This window comes from Amblyomma maculatum, chromosome 1 (genome assembly GCF_055883805.1).
Source record: "Amblyomma maculatum isolate TAMU_Amacu chromosome 1, ASM5588380v1, whole genome shotgun sequence".
Classification (NCBI taxonomy): domain Eukaryota; kingdom Metazoa; phylum Arthropoda; class Arachnida; order Ixodida; family Ixodidae; genus Amblyomma; species Amblyomma maculatum.
Window position 1 is genome coordinate 190,794,599 of NC_139344.1, and position 14,929 is coordinate 190,809,527.

Genomic DNA, 14,929 nt, shown 5'->3' on the forward strand with positions numbered 1-14,929 from the left:
CTTCGAAAACTCGCTCTGTTCTTTTATATTAGATGTTCGTAGCGCTGTATTCTAAATAGTACTTTATCACATATAACTCCTACTTTCTAGTCTAAAATATTGTATTTACTTCATTTTTTGCTTTTTCTCCTGTTCAATGCTGTCTGTATCTTGAGCTGCTTTTTTATCCGTTTCTTATTTATATTTTAATTTTAAACTTTATATTCGAATCTTACTGTCCCACGTTCAATTCTAGTTCTTTATTGTATTTTCCTGTATTTCTAGCCTGTGTTTTAAGTACCACGCACTTGTTGCGGGCTCAATGGTTGTTTATGTTATGTATATTTCTATATTACTATAATCAATGTCAGTTATGTGTTGTTTTTTTCCTCTCTATCTATCGTTTTTTTTTTTCTTTCGTGATGTGCTCAACAATTCTCTCAGTGTGTATTTAAGAAATGCTACTCATTGATTTCTTTCTTTCCGTGACACTTTTCGTATCAGTTTCATTTCATGTGTTATTTGTTTCTTCTTTTGTGTTCTATCTGTGTGTGTAAAACTTGTGTGTGCATTTTCATTTTTTTTATTTGTGCTGCAGCACGAAGACCACATGGTTGTTCCTACGCACATTAAATAAAGATTGATTGATTGATTGATTGATTGATTATTATTGCTGAAATAAGAATTGTTGACCAAATGTTTTGGCGAAATAGGTGTGAAAACACGGATTTCATTATTTTCTTGCATTTTCGATTTTTTTTTCCCAAAACTATTTATCCTCTTCACTGTGAGAACAATGAGTACATTTGAGCATGACGATGAAGATGATATGCTACAATATCCTTCAAGCCTCTATGTATAACTTCAATTAAGAAATTTCATGCAGGTTACCTGTCTAGCGCGGAATGCAACGAGACAGAAGTAGAAAAATCAGATGCTGGCTCGGTATCAAATATGCCTTTGATATGACAATTCTGTAGTGCCTTTTCTCGCAGAGTTCATTTTGGGAGTAGGTTTTGCCAACGCTTCTTTGAATTTTAAAGCTGGTATTAGCCAATGCCGTAGACTTGGAGGTGCCTTGCAACTGTGGCTATGCTGCCTGATTCATTCATAGGCAGCGCGTTTTAATAAAAAACAAAAGTGATGCTCACGTTTCATGAAGAGGTTTCCTCCCAGAGTCACCATGCGTTCTCTAAGCCAGCTGGTAGGGTATAATGTGGTGATTTGGAGAGTAACATTTAACTCTCCTTCTCGGGTTGCACATGCAGTCTCATCAGCGTCAAATGAAACACGACCAAGATGGTTGCAATGGCAGCAGCAAAATGTATTGATTCTCTTTGGGATGGAATGACTGTTAGCCTCTTTGATTTTCACTATCCCATCGAGAGTAATTATGCTCAAACAGTTCATAGAGAGATTTAGCTCGCCGGTGCCGCACTAAAGTAGACATATGCCGGTTTACCTGACTCCTCCTCGCACGCACAGCGGCCTCACATCACCCCTCCCTTTCCACTGTGCGTGCGCAGGAGTCGTCTGGCAAACCGGCATATCTCTACGTTAGTGCGGCTCCGGCGAGCTAAATCTCTCAATAGTTCATGGGCGCATTTCTCCTCTGTAGCTGATCTGTAAGAGCTGGTAACGTGTTCCAATTAATGTTTTCAACTGAAGCCGATGATGTGTCTGAAAGCGTGTTATCCCACTTCATTACCTCTGGAGATGCACTACAAGCGTCATTTAATTATCTCCTCGCAGAAACTCAAGGAAAAAGAAAACCTTAAAGAAGAATGGGATTACCTCGAGGAGGTTACACCGTCTGGTTATGAAAAACAATCTTCCGGAGGAGCTCCCGAGGAGGCTTCACTGCTGTTGTTTTAGCCACAAAAATGACAGCGCGGGTGCCTACGACCAGTTTGCTTCGGTCTTCCAATAGTAGCAATTGAAAGTTTCCTCAAACGTTTTGCAGCGAAGCCTACTCGTGTCTTGGTTGACGGGAAAGCCGGAGTGTCCCCATACGAGTTGTGCAATGTCTTCTACTTAGATACTTTGATGGCGTTTTATTGCATTGAGTTTTGACAGTAGGCAATAAAATGGCGGGAATTATAGCCTTTTAACGTACAGCGGCGCTTGGGAATTTTTACGCAATGTGTTTTCGTTTGCCTAAACCTATAACGTTTGGTCGCATAGAAGGGCATTGCATTATGATTACAGATTACGAATGCTGATATTCAATCTATGAGAGCTCTGAAGTATTGAGGTATACGACTCGTTGCTGGCGGCCTTCTTCTTGTGGACACTGGCAGTGATGCATGGTTGTTTAGTATTACTGTTTAGCGTGCATCCGTATGCCTGAACTTTTAGTGAGGTGAGATGCAGTTTGAAACGCGTTATGGTCTGGGATATGAAGCCTATTTCTTCGGTATATAGTCTGGCACAATTCAAGAACACTGCAGCAATTATTCTCAAGCGAGGCTCTTGATTCAACAGCGTCCACTGATTGTAATGATGACGTGGTTAAACCCATTTCACAATTGCACCATAAGATTAACCGCGATGTCATTAGAGCCAGTTGATGCCTTTGGCTGGAAGGCATCTTCTGAGGGGAATTCGCCGCTGCATTCTTGAGTTGAATCGGACTATAAACGTTTTCAACTGAAGGAAGGGTGGACCCCCTTTCGATGGAGTATCCGTCTGTGACATATTTCACTCTTCTGTTGTTGCTTTTTTTTTTTTCTTCTTTCACAATCGCTGCTTTCCTTCTAAGCCATAGTCCAGCGCACGTCCTCTATTGTCGAGTAGATAACGGACTTGGCCGTCATGTGGATTCCGTTCATTTGATCCGTAGTTCGTAGTGACTAGTGTCACTGTTTGTAGTTAAAGAAAGAAGAATGTGTGTAACGATGATGTGTCATTGCGGTTTGCGGCTTCATCCAAATCATGTGAATATTGGTGAATAATGTATTCCGAAGAGGAAACCATGCCTTGTTTACACTTCAGCAGAGTAGCAGTTCTTCAATTATAATCATTTATTTACTTTGTTACGTGAGATTGTTGCATCAACTTGCTATTTAAATCACACGCGTCTTTCAGCCAGCAAAGTTTATATGTTTACCAAAATATAAACGGTTTGATCTTCGTAATCATGTTGTTGGCAATCTTGTGTAACTGTATAACCCACCAGAATACTAGATCCTTTGCTGTTTATTACTTTGTTAGCTGGTCACAAAAGCTACTAACTTGATAGCACCTGCTGCTTTCAACTTCATAAATTTGCCTGTATCAGTGTAATGATCATTTTTATTATTTACAGCAGTATGTGTTTCTTTTTGTGAAGTATCGAAAGCTATGTTTCTTCTCTTGCTTTTTTCAAAATACTGATTCCAATAGTCAGTCAGGTTTGTTGCATATATTGTTATTTCTCATGCTTTGATTTCTTTTACCCTGACAACTTACATGACTGTTCGCTTCCACATCTAAAGTTAGTACATTAAAGAACATCAAGAAATGCGAATTGCTGTGCATATTATTTTTTACTTTAGGCCGGAACTAGGTATATATAAAGCTTTTGAGGGAGCTTTAACTCCAGCTGCAATGGGCTTTGGCAAAGGCATTCACCTGCTAATCCATAGGTCATGAGCCCGATCCCGATTGAGAAATTTGCATATTGGTGCTACTAAAATAGAAGGAAACTGGCCGTTTAACTCGTTTGAATGGAGTTGGAGGAGCATTAGCTATGTTTTGCGTCGCTTTTGCGTTGTTAAGCATATTTGATTTTGGATTCTATTCATCGAGACCATTTCAACGATCTATGCAACGTTGTAGCATAAAGTTCAATTTTAATCATAGTTACTAATAATCAGAAGTTAAGGCCTTAGTGTTGTGTGATGATATTAATTTTGTTCAACCCTACTCGATATTTATTTATTTATTCGATACTGTCGATCCCATCAGGGATCGTAACAGGAAGGGCATAAAAATACAGAGGTACAAAATATAGTAATGGCAATTAAGTACATGAAAGAATATGATACCAAAATTATGCATAACAAATTATACTATAGCAATAAGACCAGACTGAGAGCGCATGACAAGATTTTCGCGGACAAATAATACGACAAGTGAAACACAAACGGAAGGAGAAAAATTGGTAATGACATATGAACACAGTAATTAGTGAGATGTAAGTAGCTTATGTTTCACACGTGTACTAAAAGCATTTAATGATTAATTATTAACAATGGATGTGTGTAAGGTGTTACATTCGCGTATAGCACGAGGGAAGTATGAATATTTGAAAGTGTCAGTACGGAATGAAAACTCGTTTAGAGTGTGAGCGTGATTATTACGTGTTTGTCGTGTTTGTGATTTTGATATGTATCTTGAAGTGTCGATTTTTAAGTGATTGTGTATTAGCTGGTACATGGTTTTAAGGCGCGCTAGTTTTGCTCTGTTTTGAAGGGTGAGTAGTCCTGCCTGTTTGAGTAGTTCTGTTGGTGAGTCTGTCAACCTGTATTTGTTATATATACATCTGACCGCCTTCCTCTGTACTGCTTCTATTTGTTTAGTAAGCTTGTTAGTGAAAGGGAACCAGACAACATTGGCATATTCTAGAACTGGCCTGACAAATGTCTTATAGGCGAGTAGCTTTGTTTCCGATGGTGCTTGTTTAAGGCGTCTGTTAATGAAAAATAGCTGTTTTAAGGCGGTTGATGTGACAATCTTAACATGAGAATCCCATCTGAAATCAGAGGTCAGTGTTATGCCTAAATATTTATATTCGGAAACCGAGGCAAGAGGAATGTTGTTTAATGTGTACTGAAAAACTGATCGATGTAACTTTCTGGTTATGGATAAAGTAACTGATTTTTTAACATTAATAGTCATTTGCCATTCTTCACACCACTTTGTCACCGCTGTTAGGGCGTTATTTAAAGTTATATGGTCATTGACAGAGTTAATTTCTTGGTAAAGTACACAGTCATCGGCGAAAAATTTAATATTGTGAGAAACACTAGTAGGTAAGTCATTTATAAAAAATTAAAAATAATACTGGGGCCAGAACACTGCCTTGTGGTACACCGGATGTTACATTGGCTGTTTCGGACCTCGCGTTGTTAATTTCGACGAATTGAGTACAGTCAGTCAGGTAGTCAACAATCCAATCTACTATGGGGCCAGCTCCAAAGGTTGCAGTTAGCTTCATAATAAGTTTAGAGTGTGATACACGGTCGAAAGCTTTAGAAAAGTCTAAGAAAATTAGGTCGATTTGTTTCTGCTGATCAATGGCGAAGGATATGTCATGTGTAAGTTCGATTAGTTGTGTGACTGTAGAAACTCCTTTCCGAAAACCGTGCTGAAGAGGTGTTAAAATTTGATTTTCTTCTAAGTAGGTTGTTATGCGTTTTAAGATAATGTGTTCTAGTAGTTTGCATACTGTGCTGGTTAGTGAAATTGGTCTGAAATTTGAGGGATCTGATTTGCTTCCTGTTTTATGTATAGGTGTCACTTTAGCTATTTTCCATTCTTTAGGAAGGGTGTGCGCTGGCAACGACTTGTTAAAGAGTACCACTAAAAATTTTGCTACCCATTCGGCATATCTAAGCAAGAAGATGTTAGAGATTCCATCAGGCCCTGATCCTTTTTTTGTGTCCAAGTTTAGTAAGAGGTTTAAGACATCTGTTTCTGTTACGGTAAGGGGTTCTAGGTAATTTCCGGAGCAAAAATTAGTACGAGGCGTAGTTCCGTTGTCTGTAGTGAAGATAGAAGTAAAGGAGTTATTCAGCGCGGCTGCAATATTTCGGTTTTCGTCTGGAGAAGCTTGGTTTTCATTTCTTGATTTAGGGCTCAGGTGACGCCAGAACTTTTGGGGAGCATCTTTTAAGAAGCGAGTCAGCGTATTAGTAAAGTAAAATGTTTTAGCTGTTTATATTTTGGATTTAAAATCAGTGATAGCCAAGGTTAATTTTTCAATTGTTCTCGGTGATGGATGGCGTTTTTGCGCTTGTTTCAGTCGTCGAACTTTTCGCTTGGCATGAATTACGGCTCGAGTTATCCATGGATTACGTTTGCGTATTCTCTTAGTCTTGGTAGGCACATAATTAGTGATGCAATATGACACAATGTTTTCAAATCTCTGCCACAATGTTTCTATATCAGTGTGTATGTCATCCGAGAGATGCTGAAATGATGTTAGTTCGTGCGATAAAGTATCAAGTATGGTAGTGTCGTCAGCTCGGTTGTAGTCGGGATACGTTATTGTTGATTGCAAACAAGGTGCATTATAGTGATGCGGGACAGAACACATTATTAGTTTGGGGTCAGACAGGCCATTTAAAATTTCCACATTGGTTTCTTGACAGGGGAAATGACTACTCAGGAAAACTAAATCTAGAATGTTGGAGCTGGTTCCTTGTACACGTGTGGGTTCTGTTACGATTTGCGAAAGGTTAAAAGAAAGCATTATATCAAAAACAACATCGACGCAAGGTGAATTATGATGCAGGGTGTTCCAGTTAATATCAGGAAGATTGAAATCACCTAAAGGTATTAGTCTTGCCCCCTTAACATGATGTTGCATATACGTATACAATGATTGGAGTTTGATAGGATCAGAACAAGGACTAATATAGACGCAACCCACAACGATGGTAGAATCAGAAAAGCAGAGTTTGCAAAAGATAGCTTCTACCCCTTCAACTTCAGGTAACGTAAGGAAACTTATATCTTTTCTTATCAATAATGCCACGCCTCCGCCTCGCGTCGGCCTGTCTTTGCGTGATATGGAATAATTTGGGGGAATTACTTCAAAGTCTTTAATTTCTTTTGTTAGCCATGTTTCAGTTATCGCCATGAATTCTGGCTTTAAACCTAATAATAAGGATTCTAGGGGACCGACCTTATTGATAATACTACGCGCATTAATGTTCACGAAGGTTATTTGGGACGCTGTGGACGGCGCGAGCGTAGAGTCCGTATACCTGTGTTTTGGTTTTTTGTCTCGGTTAGTGAAGGTGTAACTGGAGGAGCTGCAACTGGTAACACTTCACAATTTTCGTTGTCCCAAAAATAAAGTTCACCGTTTATTTTTAGTTTGTCGTAAACCAGCGACACTTTCTCGCCGCGATCTTTTCTTGGTTTCCCGTATTTCCATAGCTTTTTTCTGATTTCGCGGACACGAAGCGAAAAATCTTCACTTATGGTTAAACTCGGTGCCCTTTAATTTGTGACAGTTGCGCAAAATGTTCGTTTTTTCCCTGAAATCTAGAAGCTTTAGTATTACAGGCCTTGTTTTGTTTTCCGTTGGTCTACCTAGTCTGTGAATGCTTTCTATTGCAACTTCTTCCAGTTTTAGGGATTCTTTCAAAACTTCTTCATTTACAGTTCGCTCCAGGGATTCGCTATTTTCTTCTTCCTCTTCAGGGATGCCATAAATAATAAGATTTGATCTTCTGGAGCGATTCTCAAGATCGTCTAGCTTTAATTCCAGAGATAATACGACCTGTTGAAGATTGGCAATATGATCGGTACATGACGAAAGTTTGTCTTCAAGGAGAGTAAGGCGTTCTAGTTTGTTGTCTATTGATGTTAACCTTTCTTCTTTTATTGTCTTTATGTCATCTGCTATATTCTGTAACTGTTGCGAAAGTTCTGCCATGTCAGGCCCAGGATTACTCTCAACGTCACCCGCAAGCACTAACAATTTCATCACGTGCACCACATCGCACACTGTGTCAAGAAGTACCGCAGGGCACGGCAGCACAACAAGGCAATGCTCGCTAGATCGAAAACATTTCCCAAAGCGCTTTCTTACCTGTACGAGGAAGACAAGCGGATTATCCATCTGTGCGCAAGCCCAGCTGCCGTGCCCTTTGGTTCGAAATCCTTCGTTCATGTCTTTTATAGTCCAAGAAGCTTGCAGCGCCGCTCCGCATGGCTTGAAGGCCACACAGTCGCTGCCGCTAGTCGTTGGCGATGGTAGGTGCCAAAATTCATCCGTGGATCGTAGGACCGGGGGCGTTGCAAAATTGTCGTTCCGTAGCACTTGCACATGTTCGGGCTGGAAATGCTGACGTGGTTGTTGGCATCCCGACGGTATCACCAGCAGGCTGGCGATGATCTGCACGAGGAAGACAAGCGGAATATCCATCTGTGCGCAAGTCCAGCTGCCGTGCCCTTTCTATATGAGTTGCGCTATGATATATGACTTGAAAGATAGCATACATTTCAATTTCTAATCACAATAACCTCATTAACGGTAATTAAATATGACGTGCAGTTAGTCCAATGCAGTTACACTTGGCATAAGTTATATTACTTGTAGCTATAGCATGGATATTCATTTTTATTCACAATTACCTAATTAGCAGTAATTAAGTAGGACCTAGAATTAGGCTAGTGCAATTATACTCGACATAAGCTACCTAATGACATATCACTCGATTATGTCACATAAACTCCAAATTTTAATAACAGTTAGTTAATTCACAGTGTTTAATTAATACGTGCAATTATTCCAGTGCTATTATACTCGACGTAGCTACGCAGCTCTGTAATACTAGCGTAGCTGCGGTTTGACTGAAAGGTTTGATATGGAGGTTGAGCGGCGTCTTTTGCACTGAGCAGAGCTAAAAACGTCCCAGTACTCGGATATCCTCAAGATCTTTAAAAATACAGGTGGTTCAAATCGACTCCGGAGAGGTCCAGTATGGCTCGCCTGATAGCCCACAGCATGGCATCAGAACTTAAAATTCCTTTAAGAACTTGACACACACTGGCAACGCCGGCAGACAACACTCCGAAGCGCTTGACAGGCCTCTTCTTGCCCCCCTCAAGATGGCGGCCGCAGACTTCACCCCAGCCCATTGGCCGGCATAGGCGACTTCCACTACAGCATGTGTTTTTTTTTTATTATTTTTTTTTATTTTTTTTATAACCTCCTTGGTCCGGCCCGTGGTTTACCGGTGGCTTCTACAGCAACTGCTGGAATCACCTAGGCGCGAACCTAAGCTTTCCGCGGAGAGTGACCAGAACCGATCATGGTGTGTGTGACGCGCGCCCGTGCGAAAACAAAGGTCGACCCCGAAGTAGAGCGCCCCGTTGAGCCCAAGCCCAGACGAACCCGGAACAACTCAACGGTAAACGAAGACACTGTGGACCCGGCGCCTGAGAAACCTACAGTAAAAGCAGCCGTAGGAATAAACTCCTTGCACCGCAGCAACCCATGGCGCCCACTGATGAATCGAAAGCTGGTGATTGCTATTCAGGCATATAACCGTTGCAGAAAGAGCCTAGTGTCGCCAGGTGTCGCTCAGAAAAAAAAATGATAAAAACGGCAGAAGTCTCTGAAAGTGAGGTGGCTGCTCCTTCGAGCGATCGCGATAAGAAGGCCATCGAACGGCAAGCCCGCTCTCAGGCACTTCTACAGAGCTGTCGTCGGTCGAAATTGACCCGACACCTGTCAGCGAACAAACATGAAAGTACCGGAGGTTAGAAGCGCCAAGGCAGCAAGCGGCGCCTTAAGTTCGATATCATTAAAAGATCGATATCATCTCTCATAGCCTGAGTCGCTTTGGGACATTAAACCCCAGAAACCAACTATTAAAAGCTTCATCAGGGAAAAAACACTCAGTTCGGCGTCTGCCATTGAATCCACTGACTGGTCGACCCAAAGTGGGACGTAATGAGACCACATGGCATAACCGAGCACGGCTGCGGGCTCGGCGTCAGTGCGCAGGTGTGCTTGGTTGTGAACAGGCGTGTGTATACAGCGGCATGTACCACCTGGGAATGGGGTGGAATCAAAACCGTGTGCGTCTACTGTATGGAAAAATGACCGTGAGCGTATGAGCACGACAGCGGAAGTTTGTCGCTGAAGACGAAGTGTCGGCGGTTACAAAGATTCAGCGCATACGTCAAGTAGCAGTGACGCAAGAGAAGGATCAGGCCGACTGGACTTTATACTTCAGTTCTATATCCTTCTTAGCGCATTGTAATTAGGTATCGCCAGACTTTCTTTCAGCTTTGCTAGATTACGAAAGCTATGATGTCAGTGAAAATACTCTTTAAGCCTTTAGAACTCTGTCATTTATTCATATAGGCCGAATATAGGCCGACTAAAATTTGTTTTGAGTGTCTCTTAAACGCAACGTATAGCGGAGACCGGCGAAGTGCCAACGCAGGGCAATATTAATAAAGAATTGATAAATGAGCGGCACTATATTGTTGTTGTTTTGCCCCTTGCGCAATAAATTTCACATTGTCTTTCCTGTGAAAAGTGAGCGAATGGGAACCAATCTGGTTTTCGTGTGAACACGTATACCTGCCATGAAAGGGCAGTAAGCTGCAGTTTCATGAGAATTTACAGTTTGAATAGAACTTGTTTAATTTAGTGGCTTGAAAATGGTTTTTGAAATGCAATGATTTTATCCCTATACAACTTCTTTTCCATTCCACGTGGATATGAGCTGCAACGGTAACGCAACCAGAAGAAAATAAGGACAAGAAAGCAGCCGCGCTCGCGTGCCACGCGCAGCAGCGCCCTTGGCTGCGGCCCCGTTCGCCAACGGCGCTGTCGGGCTTTGCCGCCGTGGCCGGCTCCCCAGCTTTTTGCCCCGATGGGCGAAAGTACGCTCGGCGAAATCGTTTCGCCTAACTCACGAAGCTGAGTCCAGTCACTGGTTGGCCGGTAGCTTCGAGGACGAGCGCCGGAATCACCGCAGGAGTAACCCTAACCTTCCCGCGGAGGGTGACCTGAACGTACCATGGAGAACCTCGAGTCCGGGCGTTCCAGGAGAGCACCAAAGCGAAAGTTGAACCCCAAGGAGAGCGACTCCGGTGAGCCCAAGGCGAGATCCGTTCGGGCTAAACTCCAGACGATCCCGCGGAAGAAAGCAAAGGCTGCGGCAGCTGCGTCACCGAAAATACCTATCACAGGCCGCCAGAATGTTCAACTCCCTCTTCGGAAGCAACCAGTGAGGCCCAAGGATCACGCAAAGAAAGACAGAGCTTCATCTTCAAGAACGTCAGCATTGCAGAAAAAGTCTGCCCGTGCCAACAAGAACCGGTCTGTCAAAAAGGCGGCTAATGTTTCTGAAAGCGAGGCAACTGACCCTTTTACCAGTGACCGTAAGAGAAACATCCGAAGGAGGGCCCACTCTCCTGACACATCTACAGAGACGTCATCATCCAACATCTCCCGAGTACGCGCAGGCGCCGCCGCCATTCAAGGAGCAAACATCGGAGTACGCGACGCCGAAGCAGACGTCACTGGTCGCGAACCAGCGGGGGCGGACAGCGTCGCTCTCGATCCCGTCGCAGGTCTCTGTCCAGGTCCTCTGTCCGACGTACCCTCAGACAAGCGAGCGTCCAAGAAGCGGTGCCACTCTCGCTCCAAGTCCTCAAAGTGCAGTGCCGGTCGAAAGCGCACAGGTAGACGTCATCGCCGCTCTACGAGTGTGATCTACGATCTACGATCATATCTACGAGTGATCTGACAGGAGTGCTGTACAGAAAAACCGCGAGAAAGCCCGACGTTCAAGGACAACTGATCTGAACAGGCACGAAAGCCAAGGCAAAGCCACAAAATAAGAATGCCATCTTTTGTGTTAAAAAGTTTTGCATGCTGCAGTCAAATCTTGTTTAGGAAGGCTGCCAGCAGAAACCAAGGACTGGCATATTAGGTGCCTCACGAGCAAACCTGTGAAAAGAAGCATGATTCAGAACTAAGGGAGCAAGCTGCCGCTGAAAAATTTGTCACGCGTTAGCTCGTGTGACGAAATCGTGAAATTGAATTTCGAAAAATTATCTGCTGCTAATAAATTACTTTCATTTAGTCTGTTTTCGTTTTAGTATATTTATGCATTTTTATTCTCGATAAGCATTTCTGGGAAATTGCTCTGGCGAAAACGGTTTAAAAACACCGATTTCACTTGAAATACTTTGCTAGTCTCGAAGTTCTTCCCACAAATCTTTTTATTTCGATGACTTGCTATGCGACAGATGGTGAGGCTGTCGATAAGCTAGATCAGGCTAGCCACAGGGGCAGGTCTTCCTCCCTAGCAGCCGTACATCCGACTTCCTGCAAGCGTCTTGTTCCTTTCTGCTTTGCAGGGCACGTCCATAATAAGTGGCGAAGATACATCTCAGCGGCTGGCGTGGAAAATTTAGGACATGTGCTTGGTACTGCGTCTTCTTGAGAGCCCCATCGGCTTTTAATCGTAAGGATGAGGGCCGCCCATGCACTAATCCTTGTGAAAGACACCTACATATTTTTTTTTAGTTTAGGAGAGTAGGGGGGTAGTGAGCGAAATAATCAAGGCACGTGTACTCCTCCTTAAAGAGGGAGTCATGGCGGGGATACTAAAGAAGGGATCGAAAGGGAAGTCTTGGGAGAGACATCTGAATTTGGGTCATAATGTGTAAGGACGCATTCTTTCCTCTAGCCCAGGTTCTGAACATATTCATGTGTCCTGGCACTCCTTTGCATCTGAATACGCTCTTTTACTTTCTTATAGAGAGCATGTAGTTCTTGGCTAATGTTTAGTTAAGAGGTACATGCTAACTTTTTCCGAATATTTGAATTCGGGTTTCGGCGTTAAGGTGCCTGCGCAACTACGGATTTCTGTTATTCCCGCTGTAGTATATATATCGATCCCATGGCATCACCAGCGAGCCTTCGTGGTCCATGACTAATTCCCGATGTGTTATTAACTCAGATTGTGTCGGGATGGCAGTTGCCGTCCTTACGCCCTTTTCAATGGCCAAAGCGTCCGTATAAGCTATACAGGTTCCTGGATCTAAACACCGGTCAAGTTGTCGGTTTGGTCTAGTTGTCTAGTAGTTGGTCGGTGTGGTCTAGTAGTATTGTTAGTAGTTATTGTCGTGTAGCGCCACTGAGGGTATCTATCGTTTTCGGTGTCTGTGCTGTCACTTCACATACGATTGCAACGGGCATAACGTACTTTCTTTTTTCATTTTTGTTGCGCTCTTCGAGAAGTTCTGTTAGTGTGTTCAATTCTAGCATACTCCTGGTGAATCGGGTTGGGTGCAAGTTTTGTTAAGGTTGTGATGGTACACACTACGTTCCTATTATTGTTTCTGGCGCCACCCACTATCGTTTCTTCAGTGGGCGCCTTGGAACTTCGCCTGGTATAGTGTCGTGAGTTGAAGTACTGAGGGTACAGTGGGGGAACACGGCCCGGCACTTGCCGACGCACTTACAGAGGTAGCAGCAGTGACGAGGGGGGGAGTCATTGTTTTTCAAGGCTTCACGCTTCATCAGCACAAATGCTTAACGTGGGTCTAGAAGACCTAACTCTTGAACCACATCGAATATAAAGCTTTTACCAGGTGGGACGGGCACTTGGTTGCCTTCTTCCCGTGGGCGGCTTGGCTAGCCTAATAGGTTAGCCGCTTCAATGCATCCGCCACAGTAAAAACACGAAATTTTATTAAGGGTCACTGAAGCCGTGGTCTATCACGACACGTACGTCTTCTTCAGCTTCACGCCCTGATTTCTGTTCATTATTCTGGCAGAGCCCATAACAATGATTACTACTATAATGTGCAGCAGTCTGCATGAGAAACTTTGCAAAAGGTATATATTTATTCGGGAAATGTTGCTGGTTTACAGCGCAGAGTTCACAGAAATGAGGCACGCAGAAATCGCAGCACGATCCAGAAGGAAAATGAGATACAGGCTCGATATCAAAAGCCTTCTTGTTATCACACACCTGTTGTGCCTTTTTCAAAAAAGTTCTCAATTCGAGGAGTTTCTGTACAACCTTCTCGCAATGTTAAATCTAGCGGTAGCCAGTGTCATACACTGCTGTGGATCATAAACTGCCACATGCACTGAAGAAGTTGCGCTTTCTAATGCAAGCAACGATAAGCCCTGCTGTATCAGGTAGAGGCCTGCCTCCGTCCTGGCATCATATGCAGTTTATTCGTCTGCTGGCATGGCTGAAGAATAATGCGGTAATATGCGAGGAAACAATTAACACCCTTTATTGGGTTGTATATGCAGTGCCAGGTTTCGATGAAGCATGCATGAACAAGGCAGTTGCAACGGCAGGAGCAAAACGAGACGGATCTTCACGGACAGAATATTATTGCATTTCATTTACACTGATGGCGCTGATGACACAGGTGTGAGTAATTGTTCTCCAGCAGCTTATATGTAACGGATGATGCTGTCGCAGGTTCCTTTTCGCGCTTTGGGTATGCGCTGCGAGTTTGAATAAAATCCTGTTTATAATACCTTGCTACCTCTTGAGACGCACAACATGCGCTTTGTTCTTTTATTTACTTTTCTACTACGGAAATGTAAGAAAAAAATCCCGTAAACAACAAAAGAGCTTGGCCGAAACTGCTGTGCAATCCGTGTCTAAAAGGAAACTTCTGGGAAGAGCTCGTGGAGCAGGCTCCGCCATTTCATTTCATATTGCTACGAAGATGACGAAGCGGGCAGTGGCGCGGGCCGGAGCGCTCGCGCCAGGTCCGCTGGCCATAAAAGCATATTTCATCATCATGTCATCACGTCGTTCTGTTTCTGTTGTGTCGCCGTGTTCCATCGCTTGTCATGCCACCATGTAACAATATATTTGTCCCGTAAAGGCCCTGGGGCATTGCAAAAGAGTGGGCATGCGTACAAGTTGAGGCAGTGGCGGAAGAGATAGAAAAAAGCATAAAGGAAAAATAAAACCAACAATGTGACGTGCAACATTAAACAATGATAGGAGAGAACGCAATAGGTACTCAACATTCAAGATATGGCACAGCTGACGCATCAGTAACGCAGTACGGTTTGTACACTCTTGAAGTCATCTCTTGCTCAGTGCCGAAAAGTCGGTTCTGCGGAGTTATGAAAGGTGATTAGCCAGACTGAAATATTTGATGGTTAGAGCAAGTGATTATATTATCGAGCAGGCATTCGAAAATGGCGTCGCGGGAAACT

At 43.2% G+C, this 14,929-nt stretch overlaps 1 pseudogene; it reads right to left on the minus strand.

Moving 5' to 3' along the window:
- Nucleotides 1–6,722: 6,722 nt before the first annotated feature.
- The window catches only part of LOC146205221 (uncharacterized), a 75,115-nt pseudogene continuing 66,908 nt past the window's right edge, over nt 6,723–14,929 (minus strand).